Genomic DNA, 19,573 nt, shown 5'->3' with positions numbered 1-19,573 from the left:
AACACTATGAATGCAATTTACAACATGATAAATATAATTAACACTGTTGTATGTTATATATGAAAGGTGATAAGAGAGTAAATCCTAAGAGTTCTCATCACAAAGAAAAAATATTTTTTTCATTTCTTTCATTTTATATGCATATAATATAATGGATGTCCACTATTACCACTATTGTGGTAACCATTTCATGATGTATGTAAGTCAAATTATTATTCTATACACCTTAAACTTATACAGTGCTTATACAGCACAATTATATCTCAATAAAACTGGAATAAAAATAATAATGATAAAATATGCTGATAATATGTACCCTTGATATGACAATAAAAATGCCACTTTACCTTTGGGGTCTTCTTGCCAAAAACCCATAACCTATTCAAATTAAGAGAAAAAGATTATACAAATCCTGTTTGAGAGACACTGAACAAAATATCTGACCAATACTACTCAAAACTCTCAAGGTCATCAAACACAAGGAAAGTCTGAGAAACTGTCACAGCTAGGAGGAGCCTAAAAAGAAATGATGACTATATATAATGTGGTATTCACAATGGGTTCCTGGAACAGAAAAAGGACATTAGGTAAAAAGCTAAGGAAATTTGAATAAAATATGTGCTATAGTAAATAATAATTTATAAATATTGATTCACTAATTGCAATAAATGTACCATACTAATGTAAGATGTTAATAATACAGGAGATGGAATATGGGATGTATGAAAACTCTCTGTACTATCTTTACAACTTTTCTACAAATCTAAAAGTATTCTAAAATAAAAATCTTATTTAAAAATCATTGAGCTGCATATGGAAGGTTTACCTCAATAAAAAGTTACTGCAATAAAAGTGCTGATTGTGTTTCTATATACTAGCAACAAACAATCGGAAATTGAAAATTTTCAAGTACTGTTTACATTAGTATAACAAGTTTGAAATTTTTAGGGATAAATCTGACAAAGGGTGTATAAGACATACTGAAAACTATAAAATATTGCTGAGAGAAATTAAACAAGACAAAATAAAATGGAGAAATAAAACATGTAATAGACAGAAGACAGTATTGTTAAGATGTCAATTCTCCCCAGATTTATAGTTCCCAAGCAAATATCTAGCAGGCTTTTTGGTAGGAACGACAGGCTGATTCTAAAATTTATATGAAAATGCAAAAGACCTGGAATGTCAAAATAACTCTGACAAAGATTAATCGAGTTGGAGGCCTGTACCACCAATTTCAAGACTTACTTAAAAGCTACAGTAATCAACAGTCTGATATTGGTGTAAAGATAGGCAAATAATCAATGGAACAAAAGAGAGTCCTGAAATAGACCCAAGTTTATAGTTAGCTGATTTTCAACAAAGGTGCAAAATCAATTCAATGAGAAAAAGATGATATTTTCAATAAATTGTGTTACAGCAATTGTATAGCCATATGCAAAGAGAAAAAAAAAAAGAACCTTGACACTTACCTCACATCACAAATAACAAATTAACTCTAAATGGATCACAGACTAAAACCTAAGAACAGAAACTACAAAACTTCAGTAAGAAAATACAGGAGAAAATCTTGGTGACTTTGAGCTTGGCAAAGATTTCTATAGCACAACAAAAAATTCACAAATCAAAACAGAAAAAAATCAATGTTATACTTTATCAAAATTAAAAACTCTGTGCATCAAAAGACACTGTTTCTGGGACTTCCCTGGTGGTCCAGTGGTTAACAATCTGCCTTCCAGTGCAGGGGACACAGATTCAATCCCTGGTAGGGGAAGTAATATCCCACATGCCATGGGGCAACTAAGCCTGCGCGCCACAACCACAGAGCCTGCACACCATGACTACTGAGCCCATGAACCACAACTAGAGAGAGGCCCGTGCGCTGCAATGAAGAGCCCACATGCCACAACAAAATCTCCTGCATGCTTCAACTAAGACCCGTCGCAGACATAAATAAATAAATAAATAAATAAATATTAAAAAAAATTTTAAAAGACACTTTCTAAAGAACAAGCCACAGACTGGCAGAAAATATTTACAAAACATATGTCTGGAAAAGGACTTGTATCTACAATATATAAAGAACTCTTACAACTCAAAAATAAGACATCCCATTAATAAAATACGCAAAAAATTTAAACAGACCCTCAAACCAAAGAGGGCATACGGGTGGTGGATAAGCACACTGAAAGATTCACAACATCACCAGTCAATAGGAAACTGCAAATTAAAAACCACAGTCAGCGGCTTCCCTGGTGGCGCAGTGGTTGGGGGTCCGCCTGCCGATGCAGGGGGCATGGGTTCGTGCCCCAGTCCGGGAGGGTCCCGTGTGCCGCGGAGCAGCTGGGCCCGTGAGCCATGGCCGCTGAGCCTGTGCGTCCGGAGCCTGTGCTCTGCAACGGGAGAGGCCGCAGCAGCGGGAGGCCCGCATACCGCAAAAAGAAAAATAAAAAAACACAGTCAGATACCACTACTTACCCACTAAAACAGGTAAAATTAAAAAGACTGACTATACTGAGCGTTGGTGAAGATACGGAGCAAGTGGAACTCTCATATGCTTGCTGGTGAGAATATGAAACATACACCCCAGAACCACTTTGGAAAGCTGTAAAGCAGCTTCTTAAAAAAGTTATATATGTTGCAGAGAATTCCCTGGAAGTCCAGTGGTTAGGACTCCATGCTCTCACTGCTGAGGGCTGGGTTTCAATCCCTGGTCTGGGAACTAAGATCCCACAAGCCACGAGGTGTGGCCAAAAAAATTTTTTTAATTTATACATGTCAGGAATTCTCTGGCAGTCCAGTGGACTTGGCACTTTCACTGCCAGGGCACGGGTTCAATCCTGGGTCAGGGAACTAAGATCCTGCAAGCTGAGTGGTGCAGCCAAAAAAAAAAAAAAGAAAAAAAGTTATATATGCACCCACATATAACTCAACCATTCTACTCCTACATATTTATTGAAGAGAAATGAAAAGCATGTGTCCTCACAAAGACTTATACATGAATGTTCATAGCAGCTTTATTTATAACAGCCCCAAACTAGAAACAACCCAAATGACCATCAACAGTTAAATGGATAAAGAAGTTGTGGAACATACACAATGGAATATACTTAGCAATAAGAGAGAATGCATAGCACTCCCTCGTGTGAAAGCACTGGAATCATAACTGACTGCCGAACAATCATCGACAGGAAGACACTGGAACTCACCAAAAAAGATACCCCACATTCAAAAACAAAGGAGAAGCCGCAACGGTAGGAGGGGCACAATCACAATAAAATCAAATCCCATAATTGCTGAGTGGGTGACTCACAAACTGGAGAACACTTATGCCACAGAAGTCCACCCACTGGACTGAAGGTTCTGAGCCCCATGTCAGACTTCCCAACCTGGGGGTCCACCAACAGGGGCAGGAATACCTAGAGATCAGACTTTGAAGGCTAGCAGGATTTGATTGCAGGACTTTGACAGGACTGGGGGAAACAGAGACTCCAAAGAGCCAGGAAGGCTCCAGTGCTGGGTCACCTCACGCCAACCAACCAACAGGGAGGGAACCAACCCCACCCATCAGCAGACAACCGGATTAAAGTTTTACTGAGCTCTGCCCACCAGAGCAACACCCAGCTCTGCCCACCACGGGTCCCTACCATCAGGAAGCTTGCACAAGTCACTTAGGTAGCCTCATCCACCAGAGGGCAGACAGCAGAAGGAAGAACTACAATTCTGCAGCCTGTGGAAGTAAAACCACATTCACAGAAAGATAGAAAATGAAAAGGGAGAGAACTTGGTACCAGATGAAGGAACAAGATAAAACCCCAGAAAAACAACTAAATGAAGTGGAGATAGGCAAACTTCCAGAAAAACATTTCAGAATAACGAGAGTGAAGACCATCCAGGACCTCAGAAAAAGAATGGAGGCAAAGATCAAGAAAATGCAAGAAATGTTTAACAAAGACCTAGGAAAATTAAAGAATAGAGATGAACAACACAATAACTGAAATGAAAACTACACTAGAAGGAATCAATAGCAGAATAACTGAGGCAGAAGAACAGATAAGTGACCTGGAAGACAGAATGGTAGAATTCACTGCTGCAGAACACAATAAAGAAAAAAGAATGAAAAGAAATGAAGACAGCCTAAGAGACCTCTGGGACAGCATTAAACGCAACAACATTCGCATTAAAGGGGTCCCAGAAGGAGAAGAGAGAGAGAAAGGACCGAGAAAATATCTGAAGAGATTATAGTCAAAAACTTCCCTAACATGGGAAAGGAAATAGCCACCGAAGTCCAGGAAGTGCAGAGTCCCAGGCAGGATAAACCCAGGGAGAAACATGCTAAGACACATAGTAATCAAATTGACAAAAATTGAAGACAAAGAAAAATTACTGAAAGCAACAAGGGAAAAATGAAAAATAACACACAAAGGAATTCCCATAAGGTTAACAGCTGATTTCTCAGCAGAAACTCTACAAGCCAGAAGGGAGGCAAGATATATTTAAAGTGATGAAAGGGAAGAATCTAAAATCAAGGTTACTCTATCCAGCAAGGATCTCATTCAGATTCGATGGAGAAATCAAAAGCGTTACAGACAAGCAAAAACTAAGAGAATTCAGCACCACCAAACCAGCTCTACAACAAATGCTAAAGGAACTTCTCTAAGTGGGAAACATAAGAGAAGAAAAGGGCCTAGAAAAACAAACCCATAACAATTAAGAAATGGTAATAGGAACATACATATCGATAATTACCTTAAACGTGAATGGATTAAATGCTCCAACCAAAAGACACAGGCTCGCTGAATGGATACAAAAACAAGACCCATGTATATGCTGTCTACAAGAGACCCACTTCAGACCTAGGGACACATACAGACTGAAAGTGAGGCAATGGAAAAAGATATTCCATGCAATTGGAAATCAAAAGAAAGCTGGAGTAGCAATATTCATATTAGATAAAATAGACTTTAAAATAAAGAGTGTTACAAGAGACAAGGAGGACACTACATAATGATCAAGGGATCAATCCAAGAAGAAGTTATAACAATTATAAATATATATGCACCCAACATAGGAGCACCTAAAAACATAAGGCAACTGCTAATAATTATAAAAGAGGGAATCGACAGTAACACAATAATACTGGGGGACTTTAACACCTCACTTATACCAATGGACAGATCATCCAAAATGAAACTTAATAAGGAAACACAAGCTTTCAATGACACAATACACCAGATAGATTTAATTGATTGATATTTATAAGACATTCCATCCCAAAACAGATTACACATTCTTCTCAAGTGCACACAGAACATGCCCCAGGACAGATCACATCTTGGGTCACATATCAAGCCTTGGTAAATTTAAGAAAATTGAAATCATATCAAGCATCTTTTCCATCACAATGCTATGAGATTAGAAATGAATTACAGGGAAAAAAACGTAAAAAACACAAACACATGGAGGCTAAAGAATACGTTACTAAAAAACCAAGAGATCACTGAAAAAATCAAAGAGGAAATCAAAAAATACCTAGAGACAAATTACAGTGAAAACACGACAATCCAAAACCTATGTGATGCAGTGAAAGCAGTTCTAAGAGGGAAATTTATAGCTATACAAGCCTACCTCAAGAAACAAGAAAAATCTCAAATAAACAATCTAACCTTATCCCTACAGGAACTAGAGAAAGAAGAACAAACAAAACCCAAAGTTAGTAAAAGGAAAGAAATCATAAAGATCAGAGCAGAAACAAATGAAATAGAAACAAAGAAAACAGTAGCAAAGATCAATAAAACTAAAACCTGGTTCTTTGAGAAGATAAACAAAATTGATAAGCCATTAGCCAGACTCATCAAGAAAAAGAGGGAGAGGACTTAAATCAATAAAATTAGAAATGAAAAAGGAGAAGTTACAACAGACACTGCAGAAATACAAAGCATCCTAAGAGACTACTACAAGCAACTCTATGCCAATAAAATGGACAACCTAGAAGAAATGGACAAATTCTTAGAAAGGTATAACCTTCCAAGACTGAACCAGGAAGAAATAGAAAATATGAACAGACCAATCACAAGTAATGAATTTGGAACTGTGATTAAAAATCTTCCAACAAACAAACGTCAGGACCAGATGGCTTCACAGGTGAATTCTAACAAACATTTAGAGAAGAGTTAACACCCATCCCTCTCAAACTCTTCCAAAAAAATTGCAGAGTAAGGAACACTCTGAAACTCATTCTATGAGGCCACCATCACCCTGAAACCAAAACCAGACAAAGATATTACCAAAAGAGAAAATTACAGACCAATATCACTGATGAATATAGATGTAAAAATCATCAACAAAATACTAGCAAACAGAATCCAACAACACATTAAAAGGAACATACACCGGGCTTCCCTGGTGGCGCAAGGGTTGAAAGTTTGCCTGCCGATGCAGGGGAGGCGGGCTCGTGCCCCGGTCCAGGAAGATCCCACATGCCACAGAGCGGCTGGGCCCGTGAGCCATGGCCGCTGAACCTGCGCGTCTGGAGGCTGTGCTCCGCAACGGGAGAGGCCACAACAGTGAGAGGCCCGCGTAACACACACACACACACAAAAAGGAAGATACACCATGATCAAGTGAGATTTATCCCAGCGATGCAAGGATTCTTCAATATACACAAATCAATCAATGTGATACACCATATTAACAAATTGAAGAAGAAAAACCATATGATCATCTCAATAGACGCTGAAAAAGCTTTTGACAAAATTCAACACCCATTTATGATAAAAACTCTCCAGGAAGTGGGCATAGAGGGAAACTACCTCAACATAATAAAGGCCATATACAATAAACCCACAGCCAACATCATTCTCAATGGTGAAAAACTGAAAACATTTCCTCTAAGATCAAGAACAAGACAAGGATGTCCACTCTCACCACTTATTCAACATAGTTTTGGAAGTCCTAGCCACAGCAATCAGAGAAGAAAAAGAAACAAAAGAAATACAAATTGGAAAAGAAGAAGTAAAACTGTCACTGTTTGCAGATGACATAATACTATACATAGAGAATCCTAAAGATGCCACCAGAAAACTACTAGAGCTAATCAATGAATTTGGTAAAGTAGCAGGATACAAAATTAATGCACAGAAATCTCTTGCATTCCTATACACTAATGATGAAAAATCTGAACGAGAAATTAAGGAAACACTTCCATTTACCATTGCAACAAAAAGAATAAAATACCTAGGAATAAACCTTCATAGGGAGACAAAAGACCTGTATGCAGACAACTATAAGACACTGATGAAAGAAATTAAAGATGATACCACCAGATGGAGAGATATACCATGTTCTTGGATTGGAAGAATCAATATTGTGAAAATGACTATACTACCCAAAGCAATGTATAGATTCAATGCAAGCCCTAAGAAACTACCAATGACATTTTTCACAGAACTAGAACAAAAAAGTCACAATTTGTATGGAAACACAAAAGACCCTGAATAGCCAAAGCAATCTTGAGAAAGTAAAATGGAGCTCGAGGAGTCAGGCTCCTGGACTTCAGACTATACTACAAGCTACAGTAATCAAGACAGTATGGTACTGGCACAAAAACAGAAATATAGAACAATGGAACAGGACAGAAAGAGATAAACCCACGCACCTATGGTCAACTAATCTATGACAAAGGAGGCAAGGGTATACAATGGAGAAAAGACAGCCTCTTCAATAAGTGGTGCTGGGAAAACTGGACAGCTACATGTAAAAGAATGAAATTAGAACACTCCCTAACACCATACTCAAAAATAAACTCAAAATGGATTAGAGACCTAAATGTAAGACCGGACACTATAAAACTCTTAGTGGAAAACATAGGAAGAACACTCTTTGACATAAAACACAGCAAGATTTGTTTTTATCTACCTCCTAGAGTAATGGAAATAAAAACAAAAATAAACAAATGGGTCCTAATGAAACTTAAAAGCTTTTGCAAAGCAAAGGAAACTACAAACAAGACAAAAGACAACCCTCAGAATGGGAGAAAATATTTGCTAACGAGGCAACTGACAAAGGATTAATCTCCAAAATATATAAAGAGCTCATGCAACTCAATATTAAAAAAACAAACAACCCAATCCAAAAATGGGCAGAAGACCTAAATAGACATTTCTCCAAAGAAGATATACAGATTGCCAACAAACACATGAAAGGATGCTCAACATCACTAATCATTAGAGAAATGCAAATCAAAACTACAATGAGGTATCACCTCACACCAGTTAGAATGGGCATCATCAGAAAATCTACAAACAATAAATGCTGGAGAGGGTGTGGAGAAAAGGGAACCCTCTTGCACTGTTGGTGGGAATGTAAATTGATATAGCCACTATGGAGAACAGTATGGAGGTTCCTTAGAAAACTAAAAATAGAACTACCATACCACCCAGCAATCCCACTACTGGGCATATACCCTGAGAAAACCATAATTTAAAACAGCCATGTGCCACAATGTTCATTGCAGCTCTATTTACAATAGCCAGGTCATGGAAGCAACCTAAATGCCCAATGACAGGCAAATGGATAAAGAAGATATGGTACATATGGAATATGTAATGGAATATTACTCAGCCATAAAAAGGAATGAAATTGGGTCATTTGTAGAGAAGTGGATGGATTCAGAGACTGTCATACAATGTGAAGTAAGTCAGAAAGGGGAAAACAAATATCGTATATTAACGCATGTATGTGGAATCTAGAAAAATGGTACAGATGAACCGGTTTGCAGGGCAGAAATTGAGACACAGATGTAGAGAACAAACGTATGGACACCAAGGGGGGAAAGAGGCGGGGTGGCAGGTGGGGGGGTTGAGATGAATTGGGAGATTGGGATTGACATGTATACACTGATGTGTGTAAAATAGATAACTAATAAGAACCTGATGTACAAAAAATAAATAAAATTAAATTTAAAAATTAAAAAAAAGAATGTCTATATGTGTAAAACAGTCATTCTGCTGTACAGCAGAGATTGGAACAACCCTGTAAATCAACTACACTTCAATAAATAAAGGTAATAATAAAATATGGAAAGAGAATGCAGTGCCAAAACTGGCCTGAACGCTTACAAAAAGTAATCAGACAGAAAGTCTGAGTGTGGGGCAGAGAATACTCCTCTATATTAAAAGACACTAAAAAGACCTAACAACCAAACATGTGAACCTTGCCTCCTGAACTGAAATAAAAATGCTGTAAAGACATTCTTGAGACCAGTAGGGATGACACGACTGACTGTTTATTTCCTTGGATTTGATGTGGTGCTCTAATGGTGTAGAGTGGGGTCTCTCAGCCTCAACACTTAGGAGACAGAAAATTAATTCTCTCTTCTGGGACTTTAGCAGCATTTCTGGCCCCTGCCCATTAGGTGTCAGGAGCACCACACCCGTTCAGGAGCAATAACCTGAAAAGTCAGTGCTGGTTTAGAATTAGGAATGAAGGTTGCATCACATCATGAATTTACTAAAGAAACACCTTAAAATGGTTAAATGGTGAATTTTATGTTACGTGAATTTTTTTTCAATAAAAAATGTAATAATAGAAAAAAAAGAGAGCGCATAGGGCTTCCCTGGTGGCGCAGTGGTTAAGAATCCGTCTGCCAATGCAGGGGAAACGGGTTCGAGCCCTGGTCCGGGAAGATCCCACATGCCAGGGAGCAACTAAGCCCGTGCGCCACAACTACTGAGCTTGCCCTCTAGAGCCCCCGAGCCACAACTACTGAGCCCGCGTGCCACAACTACTGAAGCCTGAGCGCCTAGAGCTGTGCTTGGCAACAAGAGAAGCCACGGCAAAAAGAAGCCAGGGCACCACAACGAAGAGTAGCCCCCACTCGCCGCAACTAGAGAAAGCCCGTGTGCAGCAATGAAGACCCAACACAGCCAAAAATTAATTAATTAATTAATTTAAAAAATATTATACTTAACATTAAGTACACAAAATAAACTCTTTAAGTCCTTCAGTGAATTGATCAAAACATCCTCATTATCAAAAGAGCCTTCATACTTCATTAATTAAATTAGACTATGATGCCTAACCCATTAAAGAGTAGATAATGCTAATTACTATTTTCAAATAGCTGACTATAAGTTTTAAAACTCACTCATGCAACATCAGAAAGAACTGGTTATAGCTTTAAGTGCATTGCCAAACCTTATATACTAGAAGACATTCTAAGAGAATTGCATGAGCCTGTAGCTACATGGTAAAAAAGAAAAAAAAGAAAAAAAAACCAAACAAACATGAAGTCGGTGCCTGACAAAAAGAAGAAGAATCAGAAAATATTCTCAAAGTATCTTTATGTGGGGCATAGTAAGTGCTTGCATCTACAGAAAGAAAAAAAAAATGGGGAATAGAAGAATTACCTGAGGGCAGGAAATTCAGACAAAAGGTCCCTACTCGTGGTGAAAGCAAGTAGTCAGTTGCCAGGGTTTCTTAGACTCCTCTGGTACTCATTTGGGTGATTATGAAATTCACAGCACACCAATCTCCACCACAGCCAGCAGGGATCGCTGCAGGGAATGGGTACACAGGGGACACAGAAGGGAGCAAGTTTAAGGGAAGGAAGAGGAAAGGAATGATATGATAAAAATATTTAGCTCTGATGCACTTTAAAGAAAATACAGTTGTATTTCACACTGGATTAACTAAAGGCAAATGCTGCTTAAATTCTAAGATAAATTAATCATTTATGATTTTCTTCATTCTCTCTACCACTGGTAGCACTACTACTCTATTAAATCAGTATTTTAAAATTTTTATATTAAAAATAATATTTAACAAAAATGAGATAGCTATATTGTACAAAAGTTATACAAAGACTGAACTGTACAATTCAACATTAAATGAAACCAATTAGCACAAGCACTCTAAAAGACAAGCAACCTATAAATACAAATTGTCAAAATTTTAACTGCCGTAAGGCCCAGTTAAAACTATAATCCTCATTTCATTTCATAGAGAATACTAAAGAGTAAAGTTACCTATGAAAAATAACCCACAAAACCAAGAGATCCAGCAATAAACTACATCTATATACTCAAAAGTAAATTGGAGAACTAAAGTATTAAAAAAAAGTTTTAATTTAAACTTTTTGGATATAAATCAACTTTTCATGTTTCTAAACAACTACTATGTACCACAGTACTGTGGCAGATGCTAAAGATACAATGGTGAATAACATAAGCATAGTTACTGCACTCAGAATTCAAAGCCTATCAGGGTTATTCTACCCTTAAAGAGATGACAGTCTATGGAACTAATAAACATGAAGCTTTTGTTTTAATAAATAGACAACAGTAGAGGAAAACAACACGATGCTATGATAGCAGTGGCAAAAAGGAGCCAGAGATTCCTCTCTTAACGGTATTTTTGGGTAGAAAAAGAGTACATTATACATATACCTAAAATGAAGTCTTAAAGGATAGACTAATATAGAGATTCAAAATTTACACACAACATTCTCTTTGGCTGGGAGAAGTCTCGAAATAAGTCAGTGAATTATGAGACAGATCAATAGTAAGTCTAATGCCTGAAAAAAAAACCCAAACAAACAATAAATTACCATATCCTGAGTCAAATTTGCTCAGCTCTTAATTTTGTTTTAATAACTTGGTCTTGATATGATAACTACTTATATTTCACTTGTGGAAACAGTCATAAAGCCTTTCACTTGTAACTTATGTTCAATGTGAGCTAATACCAACTTGTAAATACCAATATTTAATAAATATTAAATTACTCATCCTAAGTAACATAATATGCAGACTTTAAAACATATAAACTGATAAGAGATCAACTTACTAAGGAAACGTTTAGACTGGAAACTGCAGTATTAAGGCAAAGTGCAATATTGCAAAAAAGTGATATAGCAAAAAAATTACGCAAGTAAAAAGAAATAAATGGAGAAATTGTCCTTCCCCAACTTTAAAGAATTGCTGAGTCAAAAGACTATGTTTCCCAAGCTTCAAAGGACTGCAAAGTCAAAGTATTCCCAAGTAATAAAAGAATCTCCTAAGGGATATTGCAGGAGGATGATAAAACACCATAAAAGAGTAATAAGGGAAATGCCAAAAACTAAAAGAAAAGCAAACTGTTAGGTGGGAACAACAGCCTGAACAGGTAGTATAGAATAATCAAATTATAAGGGTGCTGGATCAGTGACTTAACCACTCAACACTACCTGTTAAACCTTGGGAAAGTCAAAAACCTCAATGTTTTAATAACCTCCTTCTAGGAGACAGGAACAAATACCTTCTGATAGGATTATAATATTACAACATCCAATGGACCAAGCATCCAATCTCCATTTCACCTGAAGTTTTCAAATCAATCTCCTAAAAGTAACTTTTCCAAGAACCAATATCTTGGTTATAGTTGTAAATTAATGTGAAAGAAATGGGCACCTTGCTCAATTTCAGATGCTTCTACATAGTGTACGTAATAGAAAAAAGGAAAAATCCACCCCCTAAAATTCAACTCACAATTCACTTTTCTGTAATTATCCATTGCATAAGCCAAAGGATAACCACACACAAAAAACACTGACATTGTTGTTGCCCGACTATAAGAGATGCAGTCTAAATTAGCTTACAAATAAAAGGGATCTCCAGTAAGATACTTAATAGGCATCCAAATTAATGTATCCAGAGCCAAACTCCCGATCTTCTTCCAAAAGCCTGCTCCTCCTCCATATCTTCTCCAGCTTAATTAACAGCAACTCCATCTTGTCAGTTGCTTATGTCAAAGTCATCCATAACTGTTCTCTTTCTCAATGCACATCTTATCAGCAAATCCTGAGGCTCTGCCTTCAAAACACATCTAGAACCTATGTATCCCAACAACTCTACTGCATCCACCTAGCTCCAAGCCAATATTTTTCTCATCGGGATAGTTATCACTTTTCATTGGGCTCTTCTTCTGCCCTTGCCCTCCTATTATTTATTTCCCACTTGGCTGCAGTGATCAATGGCTCAAAGCCTTCCAGTGGCTTCCAATCTCACTCAGGGTAAAAGCCAAAGTCACTACAAGGTCCCACAAGATCTGGCCCTTGTTTTCTCTTTGATCTCATCTTCCTCCACTCACCTCACTTCACCTATATCGGCGGCCTCGATATATTTGCCAAAAAATGACAAGTAAGCTTTCACTTCTGGATCTTTGCATTTGTTCCCACCCCCACTTTCAGGTCTCTTCTCAAATAACATCTTCTCAATTAAGCCTTCTCCATCACTAGATTTAAAATTGCAAACTCTGTCCCCGCCTCCTTGCACTTCCTATCCCCTTTCTGTGTTATTTTTTTCAACAGCACGTACCACAAATTGATATAATGTACTTCACTTATTCATTTAATTACTCTCAGCCTTCTCTGATTAAAATGTAAACTCCATCGAGGGCAGGGATTTTTGCCCAGCACTATGGACCAGTACCTGGTACAAAGTAGCACTCAGTAAACATTTGCTAAATAAACAACTAGTATATACAGGATTATTGGAGTAAATCAGCATTATTGGAGATTATTTTTAAAACAATACAATTTAAGTAACCAAACATTACTTCAAAAAATCCCCAAAATTATAAAAGTAAATTTATTTATAATCCTAAAAGGTAATATTTAACTCATTCTTCTCCCAGTTGCCTCATCCAAGTAAACCAAATCTCACAAATTTGATATGGCAGTACAGTTCTAGAAATAGGTTACATTTAGTGATCCTATTCATGCTTCTTATGCCAGAATAGGAATCACTGAAATTTTCCAAGAGTTGAGACCATGTATCTCTAATGCCCAGTTCTCAATAACCTGGTACATATAAACTCTCAAAAATTATTTATTGAACTTTAAAGTGAAAAATGTAAATAATTTGCCTGTCAATAATTATATGAAATTATAATTTGAGAAAATAATTTCTTTTTTTTAAAGCTTTTTATTTTAAAAATATTTATTTTATTTATTTATTTATGGCTGCAGTGGGTCTTCGTTGCTGCGCACGGGCTTTCTCTAGTTGCGGCGAGTGGGGGCTACTCTTCATTGCGGTGCGCAGGCTTCTCATTTCGGTAGCTTCTCTTGTTGAGGAGCACGGGCTCTAGGCGCGTGGGCTTCAGTACTTGCAGCACGTGGGCTCAGTAGCTGTGGCTCACCGGCTCTAGGGCACCATCTCAGTAGTTGTGGCGCACGGGCTTAGTTGCCGGACCGGGATCGGACCCGTGTGCCCTGCATTGGCAGGCGGATTCTTAACCACTGCGCCACCAGGGAAGTCCTGAGAAAGTAATTTCCAACAGTCTAAATAATCTATGTTGTATTTCTTTTTAAGAATGTCTGATACAAGAAGAATTATGGACCCAGTGGTATTCATCTCCAATTACATGCACCTTAACTTCTCTTCAGCAATGCACTTCCATGGCCTTTTCTGATACCTTGCCCTAAACTAGGCTTACTCTAAAATCTTTTTTTTTTTTTTGCATTACCTGGGCCTCTCACTGTTCTGGCCTCTCCCGTTGCGGAGCACAGTCTCCGGAAGCGCAGGCTCAGCGGCCATGGCTCACGGGCCTAGACGCTTCGCGGCACGTGGGATCTTCCCGGACCGGAGCACGAACTCGCGTCCTAACATCTTAAACTTTAACATATATGACACTTTCAGACAAAACATCTAATCCTTCCAGTTTTCTCATTTGTTCTTCTCAACTGCTCTTCTAGTAGATAAAATTTCCAATCTTTTGAGGGTTTTTTCCTTTTCTCCCCAGGCTATCATCAGCTGCCCCACCCCCCTTCTAGCCTTATACAGCCTAAGCCATCCCAATCAATACACTGTGAAGCACTGGAAACTCACTTCACTTTGCCATTCAGTCACAAGATCATGCAAGCCCTCAACCCTTCCTAATCTCCTTAACAAATATTCCAAATATTTAACAATCTTCTCAGGCCACCCTCCCTTTCTACTTGTTCCTTCCCCTTTATTTAGGGAGCATGTCTTGTTGAGACTGTCAAGTAGTTTCTCTTACCTAGATCCTTGGAGCTGACCTGTATCCAAGCCCTTCCCAAGTCTGTTTCTCTAACCTTCCCATAACCTCTGTGGTACACTGATATCCTTCTACATTACTTTTCTACTTAAGTTAATCAGAGCCCCTCTAGAGACTCTATGTTTCCACCCCAGACAACTGCTCCTGAACCCTGGACTCCAAACCAAACTGATAACCATGCACCTTTAGTGATCATGTCCCTCTTTTGTCAGGAACTCTTTATTAGCAGTCACCTCCTGGGATGAAGTTCAATTTCAATTTCCTTAACATAGCAAATGAGGCCCTCTGAAATCTAATTAAGTTCAGTGCCTATTAAAGACACCAAATGGAGCAGCAAAGCCTGACTCAAAATAGTTCTCCCCATGACCATATTTTTGCTCTATAACCCTTTGCCATTGTTAATTGATCCATAGATAAACAGAACTGGGCCAAACATTTTCTCTCCCAGGAATCTGAAACTTGACAGGAGATCAGATTGGGAGTTATGAGAGATGGGACAGCACCCTAAAGCAGTGGTTCTCAACCAGGAGCAATTTTGCCTTCCAGGGGACATTTGGCAGCGTCTGGAGACATTTTTTCATTGTCAAGACTGTGGGAGTGCTATTGGCATCTAGTGGGTAGAGACCAGAGATGCTGCTAAACATCCTACAATGCACAGAGCAGCCCTTTACAACAAAGAATTGTCTTGTCCAAATGTCAGTAGTGCTGAGGTTCAAGCACGCTTCCAATTAGGCCCTAGGAGTTGTCTAGTTCCAGATTCTGTAACCCACCCCAAGAGCCTTCTGTTACATTTCCTTTTTCAGCCTAAGTTAAACAGAACAGGTTTTTGTTGTCTGAAGACAATATAATCTTAACTGGCATAGTATCCTAGTTTAATAATCTGACATACATGTGTATACTTTAAACCAGCTTCTCAACCTCAAAACTATTGACACATAGGCCAAATAATTCTTTCTGTGGGGGACTGGGCTGTGTACTGTAGGATGTTTAGCAGCGTCCCTGGCCTCTACCCACTAGTCACTGCCCCACCCCCACCCCTGCCAAGTTGTGAGAATCAGAAATGTCTCCAGACATTGCCAAATGTCCCCTGAGGGGTAAAAACACCCATATTTGATAACTACTACTTAAAACTATACAAAGACTGTACCCAGGTGTGGTGTATGTCTGTCCTGCCAAACCCCCAGTAAACCTTGTGCCCAGCACAATATGCCTTGAGCCAAAGGAATAGTGGGGAGCATTTGTATCTAAATCTTCCCCACCCCTTTTCAGGTCCTGGCTTAAATGTACCCCATCTTCAAGCTTCTATTCCCCCCCTCTGCCTTTGCTGGAGCACGCATGTACACATACCACAGTAACAGGTAATGAGGCCTTGAGCTGAAAGGTAGCTCCTGCTCTTATTTCTTTTCTTACACTTGTTCTAACTTTTCTTTAGAAGTTTCCATTTCCTTCTGAAAAAAATACTCTCCTAGAGAAGCCTCCAAAACATATTTTATGCTGATGATGGTATGAAAGATCAGGGTAAATTCTCCTTCAAAGGCTTTTCCTGTTTCACTTCTCTTAAAACGCAACTACTCCAACCCCCATATCCAACACACACACACACACACACACTAACTCTCCCTCTTCAGTACTGTTTTCATTAACAATGAAAGAGATGCTTGGAATACAAACTAAACAATTAGGCAGAGAACAAGTATATAGATTTACACTTCTCAAATAGTTCAGCGTTTGCTTAAAGCATTTGTTAATCTCTTAAGAATAATTCCCCTTTCATACTTTTCCAATACACCAGTTTCTTAAGCCCCTGTATCTAAGTAAACCTGGTTTTAACCTTACAATTTCACCATACTTCAATCTCAAGGCTCAGGGTTGGCACTCTCTTTCTCCTGTTGCTTCCTAGATAGTCTTCCTTACTGGAAAACCCCTTATATAAAGGGTCATTTTCCTAGTCCTTCCTTTCCAGGACACCGGCACCACATTTATTCAATGATTCAATTGCCCATTATTCCCTAAAACCACAGGAAAATAGGTCATGCCCAATATCTGCAATAATATTGGTGGCTTATAGTCTTGCCTTAGTTAAAAAAAACAGCAATGTGAGGGAGAGTCAGTTCATTGTTGTCATTCATGCATTCATTCAAAAAATAGTCGTTGAGTGCCTACATTATTCTAGACTCCGAAAAACAAACAACAACAACAAAAATCCCTATCCTCATGGAATTTACATACAGTGGAGAAGACAAACGAACTGCAAATAAATAAGTATATATTATGACTGATGAGAATGAGCGCTACAGAGAAGAGTATGGTCAGGTAAGGCCTCCGTTAAGAAGGTGCCATGAGTTCCATTCACTGGCCATAAGAAAGGTATTGGAAGGTAGTATGTTCTAAGTATTTCCTATCAAACTGTGTTCCAGATGATTAGATCAGTATAGTGACATCTTCATTACTGAATAACCTGTAAAATTAAGCTTGACCCAGGTAATTTCAAAAGTTCATTCCTATTTGAGTAACTATAATTTATCACAACATCCACCTTGTTTCTTCTACTGTCATCCTTTATGTTTATAAATAATTGTATTTTTCTTAGGAGATGACAAATGACAGCAACAGCAGTAAGATTAATATTTTAACCAAGAATATGAATTTGATGCTCTTCAGTTCATCTGACTTAAGGAAGTTTTGAAATGTGAAATAACTGAAAACTCAAGTGCTTCAAAAACTCATCTCAAAAAAATCATTGTTATTTACAACACAGCTATTGAAAATCATACAGATTAAAAAGTAATTCTCGAGAGTAGCACTGACATATATACACTACCAGATGTAGAAGAGACAGCTAGTGGGAAGCAGCTGCATAGTACAGGAAGATCAGCTCGGTGCTTTGTAACCACCTGAGGGGTGGGATAGGGAGGGTGGGAGGGAGACGCAAGAGGGAGGGGATATGGGGATATACGTATACGTATAGCTAATTCACTTTGTTATACAGCAGAAACCAACACACCATTGTAAAGCAATTATATTCCAATAAAGATGTTTAAAAAATAAAACAAACAAACAAACAAAAAAGTAATCCTCAAGGCTCAATTCTGAATGTGTCTATTTTGTGAAGTTAGCCATTACCTTTACAACTAATTTTTAAGAGTCCTTCCAAACTGGAGTTCTACAAGAGAATTAAACTCTAATGCCCTAAGGCACTCACTGACAGAACAAACTTTTCTCCTACGCATCTAGAATGGAACTAGCTAAGTACTATCATCCTAGGGAGAGTGAGAAAATAGAAATTCAAATCATTTTCTATAGGTCTGAATTTTCTTGTAGGAACTGAGTATGAGAAAGGCTGGAGGACATCTGATAAGTCAGATCTTACTTAAATCATAAAAAATAATAATAAAGATAAAATCTTCCAAAGTGAGATAATTCATTATTGGACTATACGGACAATTTTAAAAGAAACTTTCCAATTAGTGATAATGTTAAGAAATGTAGATTCATAAATGCTGCTATAATTTGTTACTTTAAAAAAATATATCTTATTCAATGTTATAAGTGAGAAAAATATTTGCTGAATCACAGAAATAATTATTTTGTTCCCTAATATATAACCTGTGGTATACAACGATTTGGAAAATCAAGAATTGTTTGTATTACGAAAGTATATCATCACACCCAAGTGTTTTCCTAAAATCAGTTAAAATTAATCATTAATTTACAGACAAATAACAGAGAAAAGGGTCATAACTAAGCAGTTTGAATTCGCTGTTAACAACTCGCAAACAAGATCCTACATTTAGCCTGTGTCTTGAGACAAATATGGAGAAGTCAGGGGCAGTAACAAACTGCCAGCTTTACTGAGTCACGATTCCGACTAAAACCACGTTACGAAATGGAAAGAATGACAAGTCTCGGGTTTATTACCACAGATGTTGGCTCCCTGAATTTATAGGTCTTAGATTAAAATAAAGCAAAAAACAAACAAAAAAAAACTGCTTTGTACGAATGATGTGGGGCTAAAACGACTCCAGAAAGAACTCGCCAAAGCTGGTAACTCTGATTATTTACCTAAAACAAATCCTAACTGTGCAAACAGGCACACCCTCTAATGCATTAGACTGGGAACGGCGAGGTAAAGTGAATTCAGAACAATAACAAGGTTAACATTTCAGTGAGAAAACAATTCTCAGCCCTAACAGTCCACACTGCGCCAGACGCCCTCGGTTAACGGAACCACTCAGCTCCGAATGGAGGCGAGCAGACACCGGGCACCTGGGTGACAAACCATCTGCAGCCTCCGCGCAGGACCGCCCGAGAGGGGTCCTCCAAACGCCCCCAGACGCCGTGTCGGCAACGATCCCAGTCCGCCGCCTCCCCCGGCAGCCCAACACGCTCCTCCGCGAGCCAGCCGGGAGAGAGAACCCGTCCAGGGGCGAACCCATCCAGGGACGAACTCGTCCGGGGGCGAACCCGTCAGAGGACTGACTCGTGAGGCCAGTCTTGGGCGCCGCAGGCGACGGGA

The 19,573-nt window shown here is 38.4% G+C and overlaps 1 protein-coding gene across 5 annotated transcripts in view; it reads right to left on the bottom strand.

The window, feature by feature from the left end:
- Positions 1-19,573, bottom strand: part of BLTP3B (bridge-like lipid transfer protein family member 3B) — a 105,787-nt gene that overhangs the window by 85,883 nt on the left and 331 nt on the right. The window contains exon 1 of one of the 5 annotated variants that reach the window (XM_079938128.1): positions 10,410-10,529. The exons of 3 other annotated variants lie outside the window; for them this stretch is intronic. The gene's annotated coding sequence lies outside the window, so the exon portion shown is untranslated. Of the gene's footprint in view, positions 1-347; positions 488-10,409; positions 10,530-19,573 lie in introns of those variants that run through there. One more of the 5 variants, XM_079938127.1, reaches the window with a different exon arrangement.

This window comes from Stenella coeruleoalba (assembly GCF_951394435.1).
Source record: "Stenella coeruleoalba genome assembly, chromosome: 11".
Taxonomy (NCBI): Eukaryota; Metazoa; Chordata; class Mammalia; order Artiodactyla; family Delphinidae; genus Stenella; species Stenella coeruleoalba.
This window is presented reverse-complemented; position numbering and strand designations above follow the sequence as displayed.